Raw genomic sequence first — 25,137 nt, 5'->3', positions numbered from 1 at the left:
AGTCTATTCTATTGGTTATCTATTTAATTAAGTGTTAATATTTGTGTTTAATTTTTTACATCAGTAATTGTTACTTAACGAAAGTTCATCCACTCATTAGTATGTACATGATTATTAATTTTATTTTCATCGTATTTAAAAGTACAGTTGGCGTCGTTTGATTTGCGTAACGTTTGTCTAGAGCTATTTTGTTAACTATATATATCGTTGAGCATAGCAGCAGAATTCAATTAATTTACTATAAATATAACTATAAACGTATAAATCGATGCTTTCACAGTATATTAGGAAAAGGAAACAATTGGTTTAATCCTATTTATTCTCTGTTTGAAACAACGCAGCAAATATAAAATTAGGGTGTGAAGTGCAGAATCGCCCACTTATTTGGCGCTTTTTACAAGAGTAAGAAAAACTGGATTTTTGTCAATTTCCTTTGACTTTTTTACATGAATGTGTACTTGAACAAAGGAAGATGCACATTGCCGATATTGTGCAATTCTCTGATGTTTTTTTAAGTGAAAATACGTCGATGTGTTACCGGATTACCGGATAGGGTAAATCATCTTTATATGTCACAAATTATACAAATTTACACAAATTTCATTTACATGATCAGCGCAAACTGATGCAAAACGGTGATATACAATCTTTTCTAAATTTGAAAACTGAGATTTTAGTTGGAAAATGAGCTAGACAAGTTAAGGTACTGCTAAAATGCAGCTTTGTATTAACAAAACACAGAATCACAATGAACAGTATTTCGATAGACTTGCTTTCGATCGAATTTCGGATTCTTTAAATTCGGTGATATCAGAAAAGCTGTGATAGAAGTGGCGGTACGCCTCAATGCCGTATAGGCTATCTATCTTGTCCGGAAAAGGTCTAATATTTTTTGCCGATTTGAATATTTTTTTTAAAGTTTGTTCAGCATATTGTGAATTTCAGAAATGTTGCATGAGTATATGAACACAAGATTCATGTAATGAGAAGTGCAGTGCATATGGATTGCTTTTGGAGCAAAAACTTTAATCTGAGCTCCAATTCCCTTTTTTATCACGTTACCTGCTCCATCATAACTCATAGCTAATGTTGCTACCATCTAACCCGGATTTTGAAATTATTGAGATTATAGAATTATTATTGAGTGGACCTGTAATCTTAGCTAGTCTGAGAAAATGTAGGATGTCTTTCTTATCTAATATTTTTTGACTGTTCACAAATCATCTTGTACACCATCATAAAGTTTCCTTATTATTTGAAGTGACTTCATCAGTTATAATGGAATAAAAGTGAGCAATGGTATTGCTGTATGGGAAAAAAATTTCTTTACCTCTAGCACGCAAGGCTATTGGAAATTTTGAAGATAGGCCTTTTTTAAATATTTTTTTTATATAGCTGTTTACTTGAATTTTATGTGATTTATGTACGAAGAACAGGCTATTTGAGAATCAAAGGTAACACACAAAACATTAAAAGAATTCCCTTTGGGTGTAATATAAAATTTAAAATCTTTCAGCTTTTATTTTAATATTTTTAATTTTATATTTTTTTCTAAAGCACAAATGTGAATTACCCCAGAAGGGCTATTAGTTTCAAAATGGCATTTTGTGTCAAATCGCTTTAAATGTCCGAAGCACTTTTCTAATTGTTGTCACCAAATATTATCACCCTGTATCATATTTCATGAAACTAAATAATGATAATTTGCATGAACATATGTATGTTTACGCATTGTTGAAAAACAATGTTGCCTATAGTCATTAAATTTTGGATAACATAGTCCTCCACCCGAACATATAGGCACTTGGAAGCCTGAATTTGGAATTAACATATTTTTATTATCTATTTTATACTTTGTAGAAATTTAACAAATTTTTGATTAAAAATCATAGTTTTAAAGTGAGCAGTGTAATTATTTTACATTTTGTAAAAGTTTAACTAATTTTATATTGTAAACTGAAATTTAATAAAAGTAGTTAAATAAGAAATTAAAAGATCCAACTCAGTAAGTCAGAGCCGGAACAGCTAATGAAGGTTATGAGACTGTGATATTACTTTTGGTTTTGTGAAACGAAGGATTACTAGGATACTTTCAGATTGAAGTTCTGTAGAAACAAAAGTTTAAGTACCCTCCCCCTTTCTGAAGCTCTTTATTTGTTTATTGACTTTTGCTTATTAAAATGTCACTAAAGGAGATATGAGCAGAAAAACGTGCATTCGGAGTTGCGATTCGTATGTTACGCTGTAAGAAAGAAACGTAGTACCAGAGTGTCACTATGGTAAATAAATGTATTGAAAGTAAAAGTGTTATTTTCTGTAATGTGTGTGGTGTTATTTTATTGTGATATATAGCTATTCATGAGAAATAGAATAATTCAATTCAAGTGTGTTTGGTGAATTGAATTATTCTATTTCTCGTCAATAGCTATATATCGCAATAAAATAACACCACACACACATTACAGAAAATAACACTTTTACTTTCAATACATTTATTTTCCATGGCGACAGTCTAGCGCTAGCTTTCTTTCTTACAGAGTAACATATGATTCGCAACTCCGAATGTGTACAACAAGAATCAAGTTTATCGAAAATATATTTCAGCGGCGATTCTAGTGGCGCATGCGCTATTAGACAAGATTCTGCTCTGTCGCCAAGTATTTCTCAGCTAATACAAAACAAAGCCACTGTACTGAAGATAACACAGTTCAGTGAAAGAGTCTCTAAATGTCAATTACATTTAATGTTGCTGACGCAGACTCATTTTGCGTAGGATGCATATTCATAAATCGTTTCAGATGAACATACACTTGTTCGTGGTGATTAGAGAACCTTTCTTCTAGTAATGAAAAGGCTAATTTATAATTAGAGTCAACTATGGATATTGACTGAACAATACGATTAGCATCTCCTCTTAGCGCAGATTTTAAGTACTGTAATTTGACCACATCTGTTAAATTAGGATTTGAATCAACACTGGCTAAAAAATATCTTTAAGTGAAAGCTACTCGTGTAAGTTACCCGAAAACGTTGGCAAAATAATTTTGGATAATTTAACATTGACCTAAGCATTCGTGAAAACCAAAGGTTCCTATTCAATTTCTTTGGAAAGCTTAGCTAATTTACGATTTAATTTGACTTCTACATCTAAGACAATATCGTCAATCTCTTCTTTCTCTTTTACATAAGCATCAATACAATCAAAAGTCTTTAATCCGGACTTGTCAGGACTTCAGCGATTCCAGATTATCGGTTTTCCCGGATTATAGATCATCAGTTTAAATCTGGTAAAATGGCATGCATAAATTATAAAATTAAAAATATAAAACCGTAATTTATGAAATAAAGAGCAATTATGATCTAAAGGGTATCAAAATTTACAAAAAAATCTTAATATTTATTTGTTTACTTTATTAAACATTTGTTTCAACCCGCACATGCGTAAAGCATACATTATGCATAGAAATTAGAAAATTGCAACCAGAAAACTATTTGATGTGTATTCGTGATATTTATAATGACGAGGAATTTGATTTAAATCATATCAAAGAGGAAGCAAATCGAGATGAAATACTACATTTAATAAGGAATTATAAGCCGATTAAAATAAAAACATCTGCCATGAAGATGAGGATAGTGCTGAGAGATCAATTTCCAGTTCATTGCACGCCGTGACGTCCCCCCCCCCCCCCGCAGAGCAGCTTGAAATTGATAAACAGATTTTGGAATGGTTAGAGAAACAAAGGATATGCCTTTATCCATTTTTTGCAGCAATTCCACTTTTTGTTTGATGGACATCGAAACATGCTTTCCCTTTATAGATTCTTTGCAGCTCCAGTATCGGAAATTGTGTTTGACATAATCGAAAGTTCCAACTTACTTTTATTAAATTGCTCTAATAGTCTAAAAGAAAATAATAAGCCATATCCAATTAGAAGATTAAGGAACAACACAATCTGCAACATTAACTGAAATAGATTATTTTAGCTTAGCTTATACCGTCCGTTATACATTAAACGCGCATGCGTAAACGTATTATGCATATGCGTAAACGCATGCGCGGAAAATTTGTAGCTTTGAGGTCCGGATTATAGATCATTCCGGATTATGGATGTCCGGATTAAAGACTTTTGACTGCACTTTCTTCAATACATAACCCGAACAAAGAATCGAAATTGGAATTTATCTTTGTCTCGAACACTTTAAACTTATTCTTCAGCACTTCCAAATCACTTCTTTGGATATTTTTGTCGGCAACGTTTTGTTTTAACTTTGTTTTCAATGTATGTTTTTTCGCTGATATCTCCTTTAGTGACCTTTTAATTACCAAAAGTCAATAAACAAATAAAGAGCTTCAGAAAGAGGGATGGTACTTACTTTTTTGTTTCTACAGAACTTCAATCTGAAAGTATCCTATGTAATTCTTCATTTCACAAAACCGAAAGTAATATCACAGTCTCATAAACTTCATTAGCTGTTCCGGCTCTGACCGCCTAAACAATTAATTAAACAACGTTGAACAATTTAATTAATTGTAACAAATTGCCTCAGGCTCTTTTATAAGTATTAGTTTATGTTTTATAAAAATTTAGCAAATTTTTGATTAAGAAACATATTTTTAAGGCAAGCAGTGTAATTAATAAAACATTTGTATTTTAAGTGTGCAAGACAGTCTGTCTGAAATTGTAGCTTTTAAATACTTTTAGTCCAAAGTAGCATTAGCCCAAACATCTAATGATTGTCTGTAAATGAAAAAAATTGCCCGTTTGGACCTAATTTTTATCCTATAAAATCTGATATTGTTTTCATTATTTATTTGAGGGGTACTGAACCCAAGGTTTGCATAACTTTTCAACCACAAGGTTTGTGCTTACATTATTTTCTTATTTTTTATAAAAAGTTTTAGAAAAGTATTTAAAATAAATGGATCTTATATCGAGTTAAAGAAAGTGCTTACAGATTGTATTTTTTAAATAAGCTAATTATCTTTAAGATAAATGCTATTATTTTTTTATGATGACAATAATAGGAAAATAAGGGGAATAAAGTCTCCTGAATATTTCTTTTTGCAGAGTTATTTATATTAAAATAAATTTCATAATCCTTAATTTTATTTGCATGAATTTCACATATTTCATAAAAAAACAGATGCATATTTGTATCCTATAAAATAATTTGTTAAAATTCTACAGGATATTTGAGTGGGCTTCCCAGACACTGTTATTTCATAAAATAACAAGCAAATATTTATATTGTATACATCAATGCCTTTAAAGATTACGTTATTTCATGTAATTGTAAGATACCTGTTTAAGTATTTATTCCATGCTAAAAGAAATTATTTGTAAATTAGGTGATATTAATTTCTTTAAAAGTAATTCATGGGTTCAGTGCAAATTGCATTTTATTTTATAGAAGAAATTTTGTTTCACAAACTTTTTGCATACGCAAAGCTTTCGGTCGAAGGCTTCTTAGTATTTTTCGGTTTCGGCACGAAAATCGCCTACAGGTCGGCAGATAGTGTGGCTGGACACGAGGTTTTTATTTATGAACCTCGCGCTGTAACATCTTTCTCTATTGATTGCTATTTCCCTACTGCCAGTTGCCGCATTCATTCGAAACCATTTCGTATTTATCAAAATCTGACAAGAATATTCTGCGTGTCGTGATTTGGAAAGCCATCTTTCAATACGAAATAATCCGTAGATACACCTAGAAGATTAAAAGTGCCATTTAGTTGTTGAGTTATCGATGAAATGGTTTCATTTCATGGTTCTTGGACTATAGTTTAAGCCTAATTTTCTATCACGAATGAGGCCCACCAGCGGCCGAGTGGTGGAGTCGCCGAACGCTGGTAGTCGGTCCGAGGTTCGAATCCCAGGAACGGGCTGGGTGTTTTCGTGGTTTTCCCCATGTGTAACGTGTATACGAGCCAGTTTCCCTTAGAAAGTGCTCCACAAAGGCACAGGCAGATAGCCCTTGAGGCTTTGTCATAATCACACACAATCATGAATGATGCCTTTTCTTTGTCAAAATTTTATTGCAAATTTTTCATCTCTGGCAATTTCTAAATAGATAGATTCGATGCACTTTTAAAAAGTTTAAAAAGTATACCAGTATTTCAGTGGTAAATTAAAATTTAGAGCTATCTAAATTTATGTGCAGTCATAATTCACTTGCATTTAGAAGTATCTAAATTTATGTGATGTCAATTTATGATTTAAATGGATGTGTGTGCCAAGTTTGGTGCTTTTATGCATGTACTGTCACTGTGGTTTATTATGGTCTCGGTAATAAAATTGTACCTATTTTTGTTTATTATAGGAATGCGAAGCGCCCAAGAAGAGGATGTGAGCAAACAAGCCCTGTGGATGTGGAGGCTGAGAGGTAAGATACCAATTTTTTCTCTTGGCTTCTTTTTTTTGTTATTGTTGCTTCTTTGTCTTTGAGTATGGTAGTAAAGTCATGCTGCGATAATGATGTTAATGTCACACTGCGACTTTTGTATAACTTCACAAAGTGACATAAATTTAATTGCTTTAAAGCAGCGGTTCTCAACCTTTTGACTAACACATACCATCTAAACAAAAATTTAAAAACCTTAGTACAACCAGTATAATTATTGTACATTTTATAATACTTATTCAGTTTCTCAGTATAAATAGAAAAAATAAACGTTTTGCCATTTGCACAAGCTATTGGCTATCTGTATTAAATAGGCACACATAAAAAATATTAATTAAGAATTGGTTACCATTTTAATTATCAAAATTTAAGTTATATACTTAAATTTAGTGTAAAATTTGGGCCTGTTTAAGAGAGATCAATTTCTTTGTCTGGCCTTATTTCACTTAGCTTTAAGTGTGATCCACTTTTAATTTTATTCTGTATTTATTTTTCAAATAAAACATGGAAGAAAATCCTTGTTCACACAAATAGGTTGTGCGAAAAGGCAATAAAAATTTAGCTTTATTTGAAATGCCTTTAAATTCTTTTTTTCGGTGTAGCCAAAAGTTGTTATTTATGAAATCTTCAGTGGAAGTGCAATCACAGGAATTTTCTAACAATTGTTCTTTTTTTCTTCATAGAATTTTTGAACTTTGTTTCTTTGCCTACCACCTATTTTTTATCTTGTGTACCACCTGTTGAGAATTGCTGCTTTAAAGATCTGTGTGGGTGTCGCACAGTGTTACATTAGTTTAATCAGTATAATGTCGCAATAGCAGTATTTCAGACATCTCCTCCAGTAAAACTGATAACAGCAGAAAAGCGTTTTATTGATCCAGTAAGAAGTTACTCTTCCAGTTATTAAAATCTTACTGGAATCTTTGGAATTTTTTAATTATTGAATATAGTCATCACAATCATATCAGATTTCCTCAGTGATTATTGTTATATCTCATTGTATTGAAATTATATAACAGATGCGTTTATGATTAATTTACATTTTTATGTAAAACTTTGCTCTCATAAATTGCTATAAAACTATATGCTCATAGTTTTTGTGTATCACTTTTGTGTACTTGCGTGTATTGCTATAAAACATATGCTAATAGTTTTTGTGCAAATAAAACTTACATTTCTTCATTCAAATATTTAGTATAGCCAATAACTACAGTGAGCATAGTTATGTGAATGAAATTAAGCATATAAAACAATTTGTTTTCCAATAAATGTAAGAAAGTTTTAAATAGCAAATTTTCTAGTGTATAAGACGCACTTTTTTTCTTTGAAAATAAGTCTGGAAAAAAAGGAGGTGCATCTTGTATGTCGATACTCAGTTTTTGATTGCATTAATTTCTGGAAATTTCCTCTTTTTTTGGAGTTGTGTGATTTTTTTCTTGTTTCCTTGCGATGTGTGGGAATATTACAGTTACGGAGAGCTTAGTAAATGTGCATCTGGCATGAAAACTGCAATTTTTGCGAACGACTTTTAAGTGTGGGAAATTTCAACTGTTTGGTGTTTCTTAAGTTTGTTGGCAAATTATGGTTCAAAAACAATGTTGAAATTGCTGTAACAAAGCATGCAAGCTGGATGCAGGCTTCAAATTTTGAGGTTACACCATCAAGAAGAAGGGGAAGGCCTAACATTTGGAAAGTTTGTGAATGGGTCAAAGCATCTTGGGATGCTGTGAAAACAGAGGCAGAGGTTAAATCATGTATGAAGTGTGGCATTATTAATACACTGGATGGTACAGAGGACAATCTGTTGTATGAGGACTCGAATGCTGATTTAGGAGAGGTTTCAAGTGACTTTTCATTTAGCTATGGTGATGAGTGTTTAGGTTTTGATGAAGAAAATTAAAAGCTCTTCCCCAGATGAATTGTGGGTATAAAGTATTACTTTGTATTTATATTTAAAATACTGTAAATTCATTATAATGAAATGTGTATAAAAAAAGGGGGATGTGCCTTATGCGCCTGCAAATACGGTAATAAAGATATAAAAATATCCATTCACTTAAGAGAAACTTAAATTCATTTCCTGCAAAAATTTTAAAAGATCCTTTTAATATATTTAATGCAGCCTTTTCTTAATTAATAAGAAGTTAATATTGTTAATAACATATTTTATTTATATCGGCAATTCTGTCAATGTATACATGTTTTTCGAATGGCCTTTCATCGAATTTTACAAAATATGACTCGTATTCATAATATAAGTTTACAATGTCTCCTTCAGCCTCATGAAATTAAACAAAATATGCATTATTATTATAAAAAATATATAATGCTATTATATGCATTGAGATGAGCAGTGACTGGCAAGAGTTTTAAAGCTATTTATTAAATTTTAAATTACTTTAAAATTGAAAGAAAGCTCCAAATTTTTAAATAGGTACTAAACATTTTGATGATTGTTTGATTTACTATTTTGAAGCTTTATTATTTATCATTTATACTTTTATTATTTTTGAAATTCGGACGCTTCCAAACATATGAATTTATAATACTTACAATTCAGTAAAAACAAATACAAACTTAAAATTTTAGATTCTAAGCTTTCAAGACAGCTTCTGTACACAAAAGTACTCGCTGTTATACACTCATGTCCATAAATTAAGGATAATGCAAAATCAGGCAAAGGAAAAGTTAGAAGCAAAACAAATTTGACTTATTTGTAAAGCTTATTTATTAAACAAAAGGTAAAGAGCAAAAACAGATGCTATATGTTTGATATTATTAAAAAAATTAGCGATTTTTTTTCTCCCTGGAGCAAATTACCAAAAAAAAACTTATTTACAAAAAACCAATATTACATGGTTGGTTTGATTGTTAATACATTGTATGTCTCCCAGACGATGCAATACAGTCCGTACAACGCCTAGGCATGCTGAGTATCAAATTATCGATCTGATCTTGTGGGATATTACACCACTCAAAAAGCAATGCACTCCGAAGTTCCGGTAGACATGTAGAAGGAGGTTGACGGGCTGCAACTCGTCGGCCAAGCATGTCCCACACGTGTTCTACTGGTTCAAGTCTGGTGAGAATGCTGGCCAGTCTGTACGGGTGATATCCTCCGATTGAAGGCATTCGCTTACGATATTTGCACGGTGAGGACTGGCGTTGTCATCCATAAACAAATTGTGTGCCCATGGCACCCCGAAACAAATGTACATGTTGTTCCAGAATGACGTCCCGATAGATATGGCTTGTCATGATTCCAATTTGAACATGAAGGTCAGTTCTGGAACCCAGAATAATTCCACCCCAAACGAGCACTCCTACACCACCGTAACGGTGTCGTTCAATGATGCTTTCTTGGTGGTAACGAATACCTGGAGCTCTCCATATGAAAGTCCGGCGAGAATCAGACTGCAAGCTAAACCTGGACTCGTCGGAAAACATCACACAAGCCCACTGTTGCGGTGTCCACAGTGCATGCTCTCTACTCCAGGTTAACCGCAGGCGACAGTGAGTTGCAGTAAGTGGAACGCATCTGACAGGTCTACGAACATATAAACCAATCTGCCCTAAGCGTCTGTACACGGTCTGCCTTGAAATTGTCGTACCAGTGGCTGAAGAGAGCTGACGAGGCAGGTCTCAGGCTGTGCTCCACCTGTTTGTTTTGGCAGTAACTGCCAAATACCGGTCCTTATTCGGCGCTGTAACTCTGGGGCGACCTGTGCTGTAACGTCTACTCACATTACCATCATCTGGGAATCGTTGCCAAAGCCTGGAGATGACACTTTGGGCAATTCCAAGTTTGTCTGATACTTCCAGTTCGGTATGCCCACATTCCAGACGGCCGATAATTCTACCACGTAAAAAATCATCCAAATGCGTCCTTTGTCGGTTATTGCACTGAAATGCTTATAAAGCCCCTGCGAACTATTTGGTTATTGCACTGAAATGCTTATAAAGTGCCTGCGAACAATTTTACTTCTTTGCCTGTATTCGTTATATATCACTTTCTTACATTCTCGTCATTGTGAAGTACCATCGGTGTCATCTGGTTACTTCCTAAAATTTGCATATGATTCTTGAAGATGTGTGTAGTGATGTTACAGGTGATATTTTAGTATATTTTAGAGTTCGATTTCCGCGTGACTCCGAATTATCCTTAATTTATGGACATGAGTGTAGTAGCAACTTTGTTGCAGCATATTTTTGGTGCCCCCATGCTGCACAGACACTATACATTTACCACCCACCAACCTTTTTGAGATTAACTGTTATAGTAGCACCTTTCTTTTCAATTGTTGCAGGGAGATGAGTTTGCACTATCTCTAAAAAATACATTAAATGGAAAATTTACTTGTGAATTTTTAATTATAATTACTGCATATTTAAACAGAAAGTCAATTAATTAAAAACCATAACATTTTTGCGATGCAACTATCACACGGAGGACGAGTCCAAGGATTTTCAAGTTCTCTTTCCCTACGATCAGCTTCTTGAAAGAACTTTTCGGCTTGCAGCATATTTTGGGTGCCCCCATGATGCACAGACACTATGCATTTACAACCCCCGAACCTTTTTCGAGATTCGAACCCGAGTGCTTTGGTACGGCAGTCGGCCTGGTCGAGCGGTAAAATATAATGTAAAAGAACAAAGCTTTACTTAATTCAGCTCAATTACTGACAAATGGATAGATAACAAACTAAGTAACAATACATCATAAAAATTAAATAGCAGAACAAATGAGGATTAAACATCATTTTAAGAATAAAAAAAAGTTAGACATTTTAAATAACATTTTAAACATTTGCGATCAGATAAAACTGCTATTTTATGTTGTCTTCTAATTCATTTAAAGTCTTCTTGACATAACAGGTTCATACACTAAATATATTACTCTTCCTTCATGCATTGGGATATCTTTCCAGATGCTAATATCTACCTGCTTTATTTCTTCTGGGATGGTCACATATGCATTTAGTAGCACTATGCACTATTCATGGAAGTCTGGTCTTATTTTATTCGATTTTTTGAATAATTAAGATTTGACTCAGGCTGAGAGCTACGGGTGCTGGGTGTGACTTAATTTGGCAGATTTCATATTATACGTAATGTAAATTATCAAGATATTTTGTAAATGATGATGTACATAAAAATATATTTATAAATGTTTACTTATGTAAAATAACCTATGATAACTTCAGGGATTTAAATGCCCCCCTTTTTTTTTCACTTACCCAACTGTACTCTTCGGCTAGCGTGTCCGACATCACTTCAAAATATTTGTTACGATTACTATTAATATGTTTACGTTAGTCTCCTTTAACATTAATATGTTTCAATTCATTGACCTAAATAAATAAATATATAAATAAAAATTGACTTTAATCTATAAATGCATAACCAACAAGATTTCTTATTCTATCATTTAAGAAAATTATTTCAACTACACAGAACACTCAAGAAATCTAACTTTCCTCAAAATAAAATGCAAATGTAATGGAAACTTATTTATAAAATCATAACGTTTTCATTGCTTTGAGTTCCATATTTGTATTTTAGTACATTTTATGCAGTTAGTTTTTATGTAAAGAAAATAAGATAATACTGAAATAGAAAATTTCATTTAAGCAAAAACGTAACAGAAATTACTTTATAAAATGAAAATGTGTGCAAAAAGTAAACAAAATAAAATAAAATAAAAAAAAAAAAAAAACTATTAGGATTAATGTAAAATATTATTTTACAATACCACAGGAGCTATGTTGTTGAGAAACATTCTCTCTAAAAATTGAAGTTCTAATTCAGTTTTTAATTGGAATATATTTAATTCTGAATTTTTCGGTTGATTGCACAGTTAGGAGTTTTCAGCAACTCCACCTTTTCTTGCAATATTTGTAATCTACTTGATAAAGAATTTAAATTTTTTAAGATTAGATGTTGAAGTTCTGCGGAAGAGAAAAGGTCAGGGTATTACATATTTAATTCAGAAGTCAAACAACAAAAATCAGCGTTATATTTACAAAATTTTCACAGTGACTGTTTACTGTGAAAATTTTGTAAATAAACGCTGATTTTTGTTGTTTGACTTCTGAATTAGTATTTATTCGGCGTGTTATTGTGTCTTTATTACATAATTATTCTAAAAACCTGAAAACAGAACACTTTTAAGAAATTGACTATTGGCAAATTCAGAAAGTTACTGTTAAAAAATTTCCAGCTGCGGTAAGATAGATTTCCCACAAAGCAGGTTTAGGATTTGCTAGATTTGGCGAGAAATCACCCATTTGGCAACATCTTTCAGCGAAATTGGCAATATGCCGTAGACGGATGGAGAACCATTTAGAACGAGTTCTTACTGGTTTGACTTAGAATGTTCTCGAATGCATGCTAAAAGCTATATAAACCCTGCCTGTATGCGGAGTAGCAGTAGTATCTCGAGTCTATCGAGTTGATTTTCAGTCTAGTATTGAGTTGATTGGGGAGTGCGTAGAGAGAGTCTCTTAATGTATCGCGAGTTAGTGCATCATCGAGTCTTATCTTGGAGTGTGTTGAGCTCCAAGAACGATTGAACTGAGTCAGAAGCTGTATTCTAGTGCTTATTGTGGAGTGCATCGCGAGTTGTAGCGTCGAGAATCTCGACAGTACGTCGAGTTCTGAGAAGACTGAACCTAGTCGGGAGCTGTACTCTAGCACTTTGCTGTGAAGCTGTCTTCACTGTTATAGCCTAAAGGCTCTGTTGCTGATTGTTTCAATGTGCTTGTCGCAGTTTTTGGACGACTGTAAACATGTTTTTGGAGATGTCCTGAATAATACTGGCAAATACATTGTGTGTTTATTAAGTGTCATCGTTAATCACTCCAAATTGCATGAACCTGTACAGGAATGCAACAGTACGAAACCTTTATTGGGTCTTTCTGATGAGCCTGCTTTTGGAGTATTAGTCCTCAGATTTGCAGTGAGGACTAGCTAAAACAGATGCAGAAAATTCTGGTTGAAAATATTTTCCTTGTGTGCACTCTGGTAGCAATGGCAAGCACAGCTCTGCTAGCTTTTTTACTATAGTACTTTTTTACTGTTTTTTACTTGTTTACTTTTTTTACTCATCTGAAGAATCGGAGAATTTAAATCGCTGGTGTTTTTTTTTTTTTTTTTTTTTTTGTTTCCGCACCAAATTCTGCACTTTTCGATGTCTGAAAACTTCATAGCCAACTTTAACTTTTCTATGCCTTTTTCACTGAAAATTTTAAATTTCCGTTATCACTCATAAACAATAATTTAACATAAAGCAAAAAGAATGAATTAAATAATCGTTTAATGTTAGATTAAACATCTAAATGTTCTAGCAGCATTTATTTACTCATGTATAATTATCGAAATATTTGATGTAAAATTAAATTAACAGTCATGGCTACATTATTTTATAAAATTCTGCAAATTTCAGATATTTTGCAACAATTTATTCAATAAATAAATCAAATAGAATTTTTATGGTTTCGAATTGTAGGATTATACTATTTCATTATTTTTCCACTGCAAAATTAAGGTGACCGAATAGATTTTGAGAGCATCAAATTTGTATAAAAAAAATGCAGTTAAATGTTAAAGCAAATATATATTATATCCTGATATGATTGTTAATTTTTGAATTTTTTAATACATGCATTCCTATTTTTAAACAACTAGTCTGGTAATTAAAATAATGTTAAGATTCAAAAACCAAACTACCAACTCGTACTAATAATTTATGGATAAAAGTACTAAAAATGGAGATGTTACTATATTTTAAAAATATTTTGGTACTGATGTCATTCATAACAGCATTTTCCATGTTCTATTCAGCTTTCTAAATTATACAGTGAGAAAAATGAGCAACAAGAACACATAATTATAGAAAATATCATACTTGTCGATGCAAAAATTTAGAGAACCCGGTGAAATTGCCAAAGTTCTCAATAATCTGGGGCTTGATGTGATGCAATCATTTTGTTCAGTTTGATTCATTTTTTCATATTAGATATGTCATTTATCCATATCAGCCCAAAACCAAGAATTTGGCACCGTTTGTACACCTTCATCAAATTCAGCAATGTAAAAGAAACTCTTGAAAAGCTAAAATAATTATTTTAGGTATTTTAGGTAAATTTAAAATAGATCAAGTCTTAAAATAAATAAAAAAGCACTATTTCATTCAAAATATTTCAGGTTCAAAGCATAAGTTTAGAGAAGAACAATTTACAAATAGATTTGAGTTTTAATACAATTTATTCCTGTGTTCTTATTAAATACGCATTACTGTTCTTTTTTAATCGATACAGATTTAAGTTTTGGTAGAGGGATAATTTTTTTTTACTTTGGTGTAATAAAGGCGTTTCTTCGAAAACATAAATTGGAAGAAATATTCTTGATGAATTCTTACAAAATAATCTCTCCCTCTCTTTATTTATTTATTTATTTATTTTTAAATCTTAAATGATCATAAACAGCGTTTTTGTTAAAAATGCTATCTGTAAAATTTTCTTTAGTAAACACCAGCAAAATGGAAACTGCCCTAACATAATTAGAATTTTATTTATTTTATTAATGTATGTATAATGATGTATCTAAGTATGAAATCAATTAAAAATCAGCTTGCCATTTAAAAAAAAAGCCTTGCTTTTATCAATTAACCCAAGTACATTTAGAAACAAATTTAATTGGTTTAATTATTCAGAGACTACTTTTAAGGAATGACTATATAGAAAATATTTCATATGAAATAAAGTTGCAACACTTAACTAATAGGATCACGTTCATTATTCTTTGCAGAACTTTATTGACATAGCTAATTTTATCTGCATATACATGTTTATGAATTAAATGTATATTCAACTGAGTAAAAGGAAATAATTATTTAATTTAAATTTTGTATATTTTGCTCTTTAAACAACCTGTTATTAGTAGCATATTCTGAGGCAGGAAAGTGATGTTCTATTTTTATTGCATTGCATGATTATTTTCGTGTTATTTAAAAAAACATTAGCAAGCCTTGTGAAAACATAATCGAGTATATTTAGTTATCAATTAAATAAATTACATCATCAATTAAATAAATTACACAGACATCAGAAGTATGCAACCTGATAATGTAATGAAAGTATGTAGCATTTATGAAAAATTGTGGCTCGAATTGAAAGAACAGGAAATTTCTACAAATATTCTCATATTTAGAGTTGATTTTGGACTGACATCACTTTCATGAATTATTAGTTTTTTCTTCTTGATTGGTATGATGTCTCTTTCATCACTTGAGTATTCGTGATACGATTCTGCTTCAATAGATGATAAATTAGGGGAGATCTCACATCGACTAGACTTCATGATGAAATCCATAATTAACAATTGCCTGTTGTTTTTTTGTCCCCCTAAATCTTTTTAAACATCCGTATATAGATTTAAACACTTACTAAGCTCCCCTTGGAATCGGAGATTTCATTCGACATTTGTGTCATATTGTAAAAAATGATTACCTAATTTTCTTCCCAATTCAAGTCCTACACTGATGACTTTAGCTGTGAATGCAGCTGGTTCAGATTGGTCTTCATCATGTTTATTTGTTTCATGAATCATGTTAACTAACTCATCCTCATTTAGTTCTTCATCAACCATTATTCCTTTAATATATGCTTGAGCTAAATCCTCAAAACCTTCTCCTACTACAGTTTGAGCCAATTTAGTGATCTGAGAATATTCACACTCTAATGGTAATCTATCATTCTCATCTTTAGCAACATCCAGCGTATTGCTTTCCAGCATGCGTTGAGCATTGATTGTTTAATCTGAGTATATGACAGTCCAACACAATCTAAGATTGTAAATTTCTTCCAAGCATCCATAAGAGTAAGATTCATTATTCTCCATTTTTTCTAAAATATACCTAAAGGTTTGTTTGATATACACAATGTTGTAAAAGCCAGAAAATATTACTTGATTCAATGGCTGTAATAAAGAAGTTGTATTTTTTGGGCAAAAAGACTATTTCTACTTTTTTGTGTTGTAAATTTTGAAGATGACCAGGTGCATTATCTATTAAAAGAAGAGTCTTAAAAGGCAATCCTTTTTTACCTAAATAATGTTTGACATCTGGGACAAACATGGTAAGAAATCATTCGTTGAACCTTATGGCAGTGACCCGTGCTTTCCTGTTAGGCATCCAATAAAAGGGAAGGTTATTTATATTTTTTCCTTTAAATGAACATGGTGTTTTTGATTTGTTAATAACCAATGGTTTCATTATATAATTGCCTGAAGCATTGCAACAGAAAAAAATTGTATGACTTTTCACTACCTTATGACCACTAGCTGATTTGCAAGGTACAGTCAAAAGTCGTTAATTCGGACACCTATAATCCGGAATGATCTATAATCCGGACCTCAAAGCTAAAAACTTTCTGCGCATGTGCCGCGTTAGCACATGCGCACAGGCGTTTTACGCGAGCGCGTAAGAACTTGACTACTGCGCATATGCGTGTGAGCAAGCGCAGAATACGTTTTCGCCTGCGCGTTTAATGTATAACGGACGGTGTAGGCTAAAATTATCTAATTATCTATTTCAGTTAATGTTAATGATTGCGTTGTTCCTTAATCTTCGAATAGGATCCCGCTTATTATTTTTTGCAGACTGTAAGAGCAATTTTATAAAAGTAAACTTGAACTTTCGATTATGTCAAATAGAATTTCCGATGCTGGAACTTCCAAAGGATCTACAAAACGAAAGTATGTTTCAATGTCCAACAAACAAAAAGTGAAATTGCTGAAAAAAATGGATAAAGACATGAAGAATGTGACAGAGAGGTTAGTGAAAACGAAAAAATTTCCATTGACCAGTTAGTCGGTATTCTCGGCACAGCAATTAACGGGACTTGAACAGCAGAACTTTTTAACTGAAAAGAAATTATGTCTGTTTATAGAATTAAAGAGAAAATATTAGTATCACATAAAATGAAGCAACTTAAACAACTTACATTGAAAGAAATGTTTAATAAAGTAAACAAATATTAAGCTTTTTTTTTTTTTTTTTTTGTAAATTTTGATACCCTTTAGATCATAATTGTTCTTTATTTCATAAATTACGGTTTCATATTTTTAAATTTAGAATTTCTGCATGCCATCTTACGAGATTTAAACTGATGATCTATAATCCGGAAAAATCGATAATCCGGAATCGCCGAAGTCCCGACGAGTCCGGATTAACGACTTTTGACTGTATTTTTTTTTTTTTTTTTTTTCAGAACAACGTAGACACGTCAGCATTGAAGATCTGATCAGAAATGTAGGAGATCGTGGCAATTGATTTCAGCAAATTTTGCTGGATATTGTTGTTACATTCGAATCAGCAGATGCACTTTCTCCTTTCAGTCTTAGATTATGTAAAGAATGCCTTTGTTTAAATATTATTAAATCTCTCAAACCAACCATGACTTGTGGAAAAAGATACCTTTTTTTCATCTGACAAAGTCGATAGTGACCGATTCTTAAGTGCTTTATAAATTTTTAAAGCCTTGTTTCTAATAGCATCAGTATCAATTGGAATCCATTTTAAATTTTCGTCTTCTACCCATATCTAATTCTTTTTCTAGTAGAGTCTTCATTTTTTTTTTTTAATTGTCCTTATTGTGGCTTCATTCATGGAGTAAAATTTAGCAACATTTGTTACTCCTTCTCTATTACATAGATGATCTAATATTTTAATTTTTGCTTCTAATTTCATTTTTGATTTTTTTTTAAAAATCGTTTTGGCATTATAATACTTTAAAAAATTTACATAAATTATAAAAAATGCCACAAAAACTATAAATGTTGAAAACTTGCTAGTAAACATTCAGATATGTAGATAGAAATGATGTAATCCTTGCTGCTAAAATACTGATACTGCATTAGTTCGCGTGAACCATATAATTTAAAATTTTACTGTTATGAAATACATATACATACTATTGAGATTCCCCTAACACGGGGAATCCCCATCCTTGTTGTTGCCACCAGTGTTACCAAAGAAATGAGATTAAAAAATGACTTCAAATGTATGTATTTGCATTTATGCAGCAAATACTATTTTACTAAGTTTTTGAAATCTGTTAATTTTTAAACTGTGTAAAACTGAAATCATGTAAAACAGGTAAGTACTGTATAAATCGAGGGATAGGTGTATTTCCACGAGATGTTAATACATCAGAACTTTAAATGTCTGTACATATATACTTGAAGATGAAATCCTGCAAAGTTGACAAATGTTTTTAGGAAAATGAAAATTAAAATGGAAATACAAATTTAAATTTCAATAAATTTGACTTTCTTATCGTCAAGACTGCACTTGCATTGTTTTAGAGTGGAATTCATACAGAAAAGCTTCTAATTTCAAAATTGTCGTGTAGTTTTTGTAGTAAAATATATTCCTGTTTCTAACTTTTCCAGGTCTAATAAAGAATACTGCTTTAACATATGGTTAAATAAAATGAAAAGGCATGATCTTTTGTAGTATTTGTAATAATTTGTCTGTCATGTTACCACAAGTTTTTGTTGGTGTTAATTGTTTTTTATTTTCATTTTTTACTCAGAATTGCAGAATTCCAGGTCTTTAAATTTCTAAAAGATAAGCAACAAAGCATAGTATTTAAGAAAAATTTTTATTATTTGCACTTCAAATGCCGCATATGTCAACTAAGTTTAAAGTTGTATATTTTAATACAGAATTAAAAAGAATTAACACCAACGTGCTGCTAATTTGTGTGTGTCCAGTGAATTAGAGGAAAGACCATTCTTAATGCCCATCAACCATGATTTACCAACAATGCGAGAAACAGGCCATCTTTGGAAATCAGAATTTATTTTAGCAACATAAACGTTATTTATACTAGATTTGCATTTGCTGTCATGTAAGTTTTTGATGGGCTTCTGAAACAAAAGAAAATATTTGTTGGTGGTATGATGAAATAAAATATTTGATACTAATACTCTCCGACTGTCATCTAAAATCACACAATCGTTTCCTTTGTTGAAACAATTTATTGTGAATAGGTTTTCTTTTCCTTTTTTATTTGGACATCTGCAGCTTCATTTAGAGTATGCCCTTCCTCGATGAACTAATGTTCAGTTGTAGTGGGTTCCTGGGCATAGCCTTATCCCAGTGTAGTAAGTTAATACTTTTACGAATGTTAAAGAAATAATGTTGCTGAAGTTCGTAAAAATAAAAATTCGAAGAGCAGTTATGGCAGTGAAATGAAATGAAAGCAATTGTGACATTATAATCAGTAGTAATGGCAGAGTTTGCAGCAAATATAAGATGATGAGTTTTGAAGTTAAAACCTAGAGCTAGTTGGAGTGTGAGCAGCAGAGGCAATCAGGGGCGGAGAGAGAAGAAAAAGCCCTTTTCTTCTTTTTTCTTCCCCCTCTCCTCGAGTATTCAAGGCTGAATGGTTCAGTAGTCAGGTGGTAGGCGGGAGCTTGTTGAACTTCTGTTGGCTGGCAGAGGAGTAATCCTATTGGGTGAAGTGTGATTTACAGTGTGCTACGGGGAAGGCCTAGGCTGTTTTCAATCCATACTCCTTTAGAAGGGTACAAAGACACACATCATTTCCAGGTTCCTGGGTTGTACCTTATCCTGTGTATAGCACGTGAAATACACTGGTGTGCAAAAATTAAGGACGAAGTTGAAAAATTAGCATATCAGCTGAACGAAGAGGCAGAGCGGACAGAAAGACCAATCCCGAGATTAAGTAAGGTGATCTACGGTAGCACTTGCGCAGATATGCAGGTAGACATAATGGGGGAGTGTCTGAGTTGTATAAAGCATGTTGTCGGTGAAAGATCAGTATTTCTGGCAAAGAGATTGCACACCGTATAGCAGTTAAAATCACACTGAGTTGCTGCCTCGGCGAGAAATGGCGAATAATCAATCTGTTAGATGACATCTGGATGCTTTTACCCGAGGTCATTGGGAAGTTGGAGGAAGGCCGCCGTGTGACAAGTGTGGCTGCAGAGATCGGAATTGCTCACAGCATCGTTTCACGACTTTGGAGACAATTTAAAACTACAGGAACAGCTATCCGGGGGTTTAGTAGTGGTCGTTCACGAGGAACCACACCTGCAGATGACCGGTATATTGCCTTACAGGCCAGAAGAAACAGGCGGCAGACAGCGGGAGAAATCGCTAGACACACGACGCAGGCGACTGGACGACAGATATCGCGTTTTACCGTGGCCAGAAGACTGCAGGGTGGTGGTCTGTTTGCACGACGCCCTGTACGGTGTGTACCTCTAACGCCTGCCCATCGGAGAAGGCGTTCTCTGTGGTGCCGGGAACACCGGAATTGGAGACACAATGAATGGGGACGAGTACTCTTTACAGATGAGAGCAGATTCAGTCTGAGTAGCGATTCTCATCGCATACTCATCTGGAGAGAGCGGGGAAGCCGCAATAATCTATCGAACATAATTGAAAGGGACAGGTATGGAGGTGGCGGTGTTAACTTCCGAAGGTTTAGCAAGACGGATGTTGTCTGTTTTTGGTTATGAAAAGTATAAATTGTTAGTGTAACTAACTGTGCGTTCTGTGTCTGGGTGTGAGATGTTAATGTAAAACTGAGTAGCGTAGTGATCAGCTAGTGACTCAGCTTTCTCAGTTTCTGTGTATGTGATCCCAGAGGGGCCATTAAGGGGCAGAATATTTGTGTTGCATCTATTATATCTAGAAGCAGCTTTCCATATACATGATCATCAGTAGAGAGTGATTCTAAATATCTAGACCATTTGTTTTGTGCGTGTACTGACTTCCTGATTCAGCCGATTTAAAATTCTCTTAACTTCTGGGCATCTGGTCCTCTGCCATATTTTTCTAGCTATCTTTCTGTTAGCTAAAAGTTCTCTAATAGCAGGATCTCTGGCCCTACCAGTCAACGGGACCGCCTTGCTATTTTTCAGAGCACGGTTAAGTGTGCTAGTAAAATCTTCGATAACTGCGTCTAACTCGTCTTCACTGTGTATCGCGGGTAACGGGTACTGAGTGTTGTTTAGAGCTACCCAGTTCATAATAAAGGCTCTTTTGTGTGATGTACTATAGCTACTGATATTCACCTCCATTAAAACAGGGTTATAATCAGAGAATAGTTCACGTAATCTTTCTATCCTTGATGGTTGATAAATATTTTTTAGCAGGAAAAATTCAATAATGCTTGCAGATCTATAGCATGTTGGGTAGGAGGGAGCTACAACAGTAAAGTTGGCCGTTGAGGCAAATTGATTAACAATGTGACCATTTGAATTATCATTTCTGCAGTTCCGATTTTTGTGGTGTGAGTTAAAGTCTCTACCTATGGTAATTTTATTGTTTAGTTTGGATATAGCCATTAAATCGGCGAAAAATCCATCTGTGGTTTACGGTTGAGTAACTAGATCGAGACGAACGTGATTGGTTGTAGAGTGTGTGGTATGATTATGATAGCTACCGCCTTCATGGCCGAAAGCTGTTGAACTGTGATTACAAAGTGAGAGATGGAGCGCTTAAGGATCCTCGTTAAGCGCTCCATCTCTCACTTATTTCAATTTTTTCCACCAGCATTTTTGTGATTGGTTGAAATTCTTTCTTGTCTTCAATCCATACTAATTTAAAGGGATGGCTGAGTGAATGAGGGGGTAGAGGACATGATGGAAAAATTAAATTAAGCCTGCTTCAATATTAATTAGTGATCCGATAGGAATAAAAATTTTAATTTTCCCAATTTTTGGTGCTAAGCTAGGCAATTAGGTATATTACAATAATTAGTTAAAGAATAATTAATTAGTTTTTTGGGTCTTTTTTAAACTGGTGTAAAGGCCCTTATTTTCGTGAGCCCGTCATAATCGCAAAAATCAAAGCTTTGCGAAATACTTTTTTTTTCCCCCAACTTTACTTAAGTACTTTTAAAATTTTTCAACTTTCTGTTCTGTTCATATAAAATTCGTGAAATTTTCAACTCGCGAAATCACCGATATATTCATTTTTGTGAAAATTACGGCCTGCAAAAATAAGGGCCTTTACAGTAATTAAACGTTTATCAAAAACCTTTATTATATGTCTCTGAGGATGGTTTTAGGCCTTTTCCTGTGTTCTTCGGATTTGATATGATTTAAAATTGGTATTGTGGACTTGTTTGCCCTGGTTATATCATTGTAGAATTTTTGACTGGAGGAACAACTTTTGGTTGTGGTGGTGTAGGTAAATTTTGACTTGAAGTGCTTCGTTGATTTACAGTGTTAACTGCATTCTGGACATAATTAGTATCGTTTTCAGGGTCCAGAGGACGAAATATATTTTTCATGGCAATGAAATTTGATGCATCTCTAAGAATTACAGTTTTTTAAAATCTGTTTTACACGGGAACCGATTGTCCGATTTTGATGCGGTTTCCTGCATTCAATAGCAATTTCATGCTCCACAAATTTTATATCTGCATCTCAAATAGAATGCAAGTTGTAGGAAAATGCTTTTGAAATCACACGACTCGAAAGTTAATGATCCATTTTGATGCGTTTTGCTGCTTTCAACTGCAAATGCATGCCCCATCATTTTGATATAAGTTTTATGTCTGTATCTCAATTAGGGCGTAATTTCGCCGGGTTGTCTGTCTATACCAGGGTTTCTTAAACTGGAGTCGCTGGACTTGCAGCAGGGGGTTGCCTAGAATTTTAGCAGTTTTGATATTTCTTTAATTTATTATAATACTTTTACAATTACCAAATATTTTTACATAATACAATACATCTTAAAATAGATATGGCAATACAGACAAAGAAAAAAAAATGAATCCGTTTCGACGCCTTCATTTTATAATAGAAACGTTCATTTTTCTTGCTTTGCACGTGACGCTGTCATTTCATCTGTTACTTATTTAAAATGTTCACATTGTTCTATGTCTTAAAATTAGAAATTAAATGTAGTGACCTAAAACTGCAAGTGTACAAAAGAAAAAATTGACAGTTTCACTCACGCATGTGTCGGATTTGCGCAGTACTTATTGGGTTCCACAGAATTTTTGTAAATACAGTCAAAAGTAGTTAATCCGGACTCGTCGGGACTCCACAAATTTTATATCTGCATCTCCGGATTATAGATCATCAGTTTAAATCTGGTAAGATGGCATGCAGAAATTATACAATTAAAAATATGAAACCGTTATTTATGAAATAAAGAACAATTATGATCTAAAGGGTATCAAAATTTACAAAAAAAAGCTTAATATTTATTTGTTTACTTTATTAAACATTTCTTTCAACAAGCACATGCGTAAAGCATACATTAAACATAGTCGAAATTAGAAAATTGCAACCAGAAAACTATTTGATGTGTACTTGTGATATTTATAATGACAAGGAATTTGATTTAAATCATATCAAAGACGGAATACATCGAGATGAAATACTACATTTAGTAAGGAATTATAAGCCGAATAAAATAAAAACATTTGCCCTGAAGATAAGGATAGTGCTGACAAATCAACTTCCAGTTCATTGCGCGCTGCGATGTCCCCCCCCCCCCCCCGCAGAGCAGCATGAAATTGATAAACAGATTTCGGAATGGTTAAGAAACAAAGGATATGCCTTTTTCCATTTTTTGCAGCAATTCCACTTTTTGTTTAATGGACTTCGAAACATACTTTTGCTTTGTAGATCCTGTACATATTAGTAAATATATATCGGAAATTCTGTTTGACATAATCGAAAGTTCAAGCTTACTTTTATAAAATTGCTCTAACAGTCTGCAAAAAATAATAAGCCTGATCCAATTCGAAGATTAAGGAACAACGCAATCTGCAACATTAACTGAATTAGATAATTTTAGCTCAGCTTATACCGTCCGTTATACGTTAAACGCGCATGCGTAAACGTATTATGCGCATGTGCACAGGCAAAGTCACAGCCGTAAAGGTCTTACGAGCACACGTAAACGCGACGCATGCGCAGAAAGTTTGTAGCTTTGAGGTCCGGATTATAGATCATTCCGGATTATGGGTGTCTGAATTAATGACTTTTTGACTGTATTATGGCGTCCTGGGAATCGCAAAAAATTCTCAGTGGTAATAAGGTATTGCAACTGAAAAATATACTATACGTATGTATGCCTTATAGGCTTACCATCCTCGTGGTTAGAATTAGCGTTTGAATTATCCGAGATTTCATGTTGTTTTCTTTTTATATTTAACTTAAAATTATCATTAAAAGCATTAGCAAGGCTATCTAAGGGTTTTTTTAGCATACTGAGATATTTAAAAACACACTTACCCTTAAGGGGCTCCAGTACTTTCAATGTATCACAGTTTGCTTTTGCCGTAAGAGGTGTATGCTGGTCCATGTGCGATGCGACTCGTACAGCATCCAATTGTTGCTTGAGGAGACGAGTATTCTCAATCTTAGCTTCTAAGGGGATGATTTGAGTATGGAACGAGTTAAGAGAAGATTAAGAGACATATCCTAAAATAATATGTCCAATTGTATCAAAATATTAGCAGTTTACAGCTATAAGGTGAATTATTCAGTATAATGATTTTTTAATGTTGACACTGATGGCAAATTGCTGCTAGAAATTCTGTGGTTTAGAGATATATAATCGTCCAGAATATAATATTTCATCACAATTATTCTTTTTCAAAGTAAAAAAATAAAATTTACAATAAAGCTTAGAACTAACATGAAAACTAATAGATAGTTCTTGTAACTATG

At 33.1% G+C, this 25,137-nt stretch overlaps 1 protein-coding gene and 1 long non-coding RNA gene across 9 annotated transcripts in view; one reads left to right on the top strand and one right to left on the bottom strand.

Annotated features, from left to right (window-relative positions):
• LOC146994249 (charged multivesicular body protein 5-like) overlaps nt 1-25,137 on the top strand; it is a 574,371-nt gene that overhangs the window by 79,392 nt on the left and 469,842 nt on the right. For 2 of the 5 annotated variants that reach the window (XR_015044099.1, XR_015044097.1), the window contains 2 exons: nt 6,325-6,387; nt 17,676-17,858. The exons of 1 other annotated variant lie outside the window; for it this stretch is intronic. The gene's annotated coding sequence lies outside the window, so the exon portion shown is untranslated. Of the gene's footprint in view, nt 1-6,324; nt 6,388-17,675; nt 17,859-25,137 lie in introns of those variants that run through there. 2 more of the 5 variants (XR_015044098.1, XR_015044096.1) reach the window with 1 other exon arrangement.
• Nucleotides 1-25,137, bottom strand: part of LOC146994250 (uncharacterized) — a 103,506-nt gene that overhangs the window by 68,222 nt on the left and 10,147 nt on the right. For 2 of the 4 annotated variants that reach the window (XR_015044100.1, XR_015044102.1), the window contains exons 2-3: nt 24,700-24,888; nt 14,312-14,517 (exon numbers count right to left, since the gene is read on the bottom strand). This is a non-coding gene — a long non-coding RNA (uncharacterized LOC146994250). The remainder of the gene's footprint in view (nt 1-14,311; nt 14,518-24,699; nt 24,889-25,137) is intronic. The other 2 variants (XR_015044103.1, XR_015044101.1) reach the window with 1 other exon arrangement.

This window comes from Stegodyphus dumicola, chromosome 11, assembly GCF_044657685.1.
Source record: "Stegodyphus dumicola isolate Sdum_Otavi_A_Nest chromosome 11, ASM4465768v1".
Taxonomy (NCBI): Eukaryota; Metazoa; Arthropoda; class Arachnida; order Araneae; family Eresidae; genus Stegodyphus; species Stegodyphus dumicola.
This window is presented reverse-complemented; position numbering and strand designations above follow the sequence as displayed.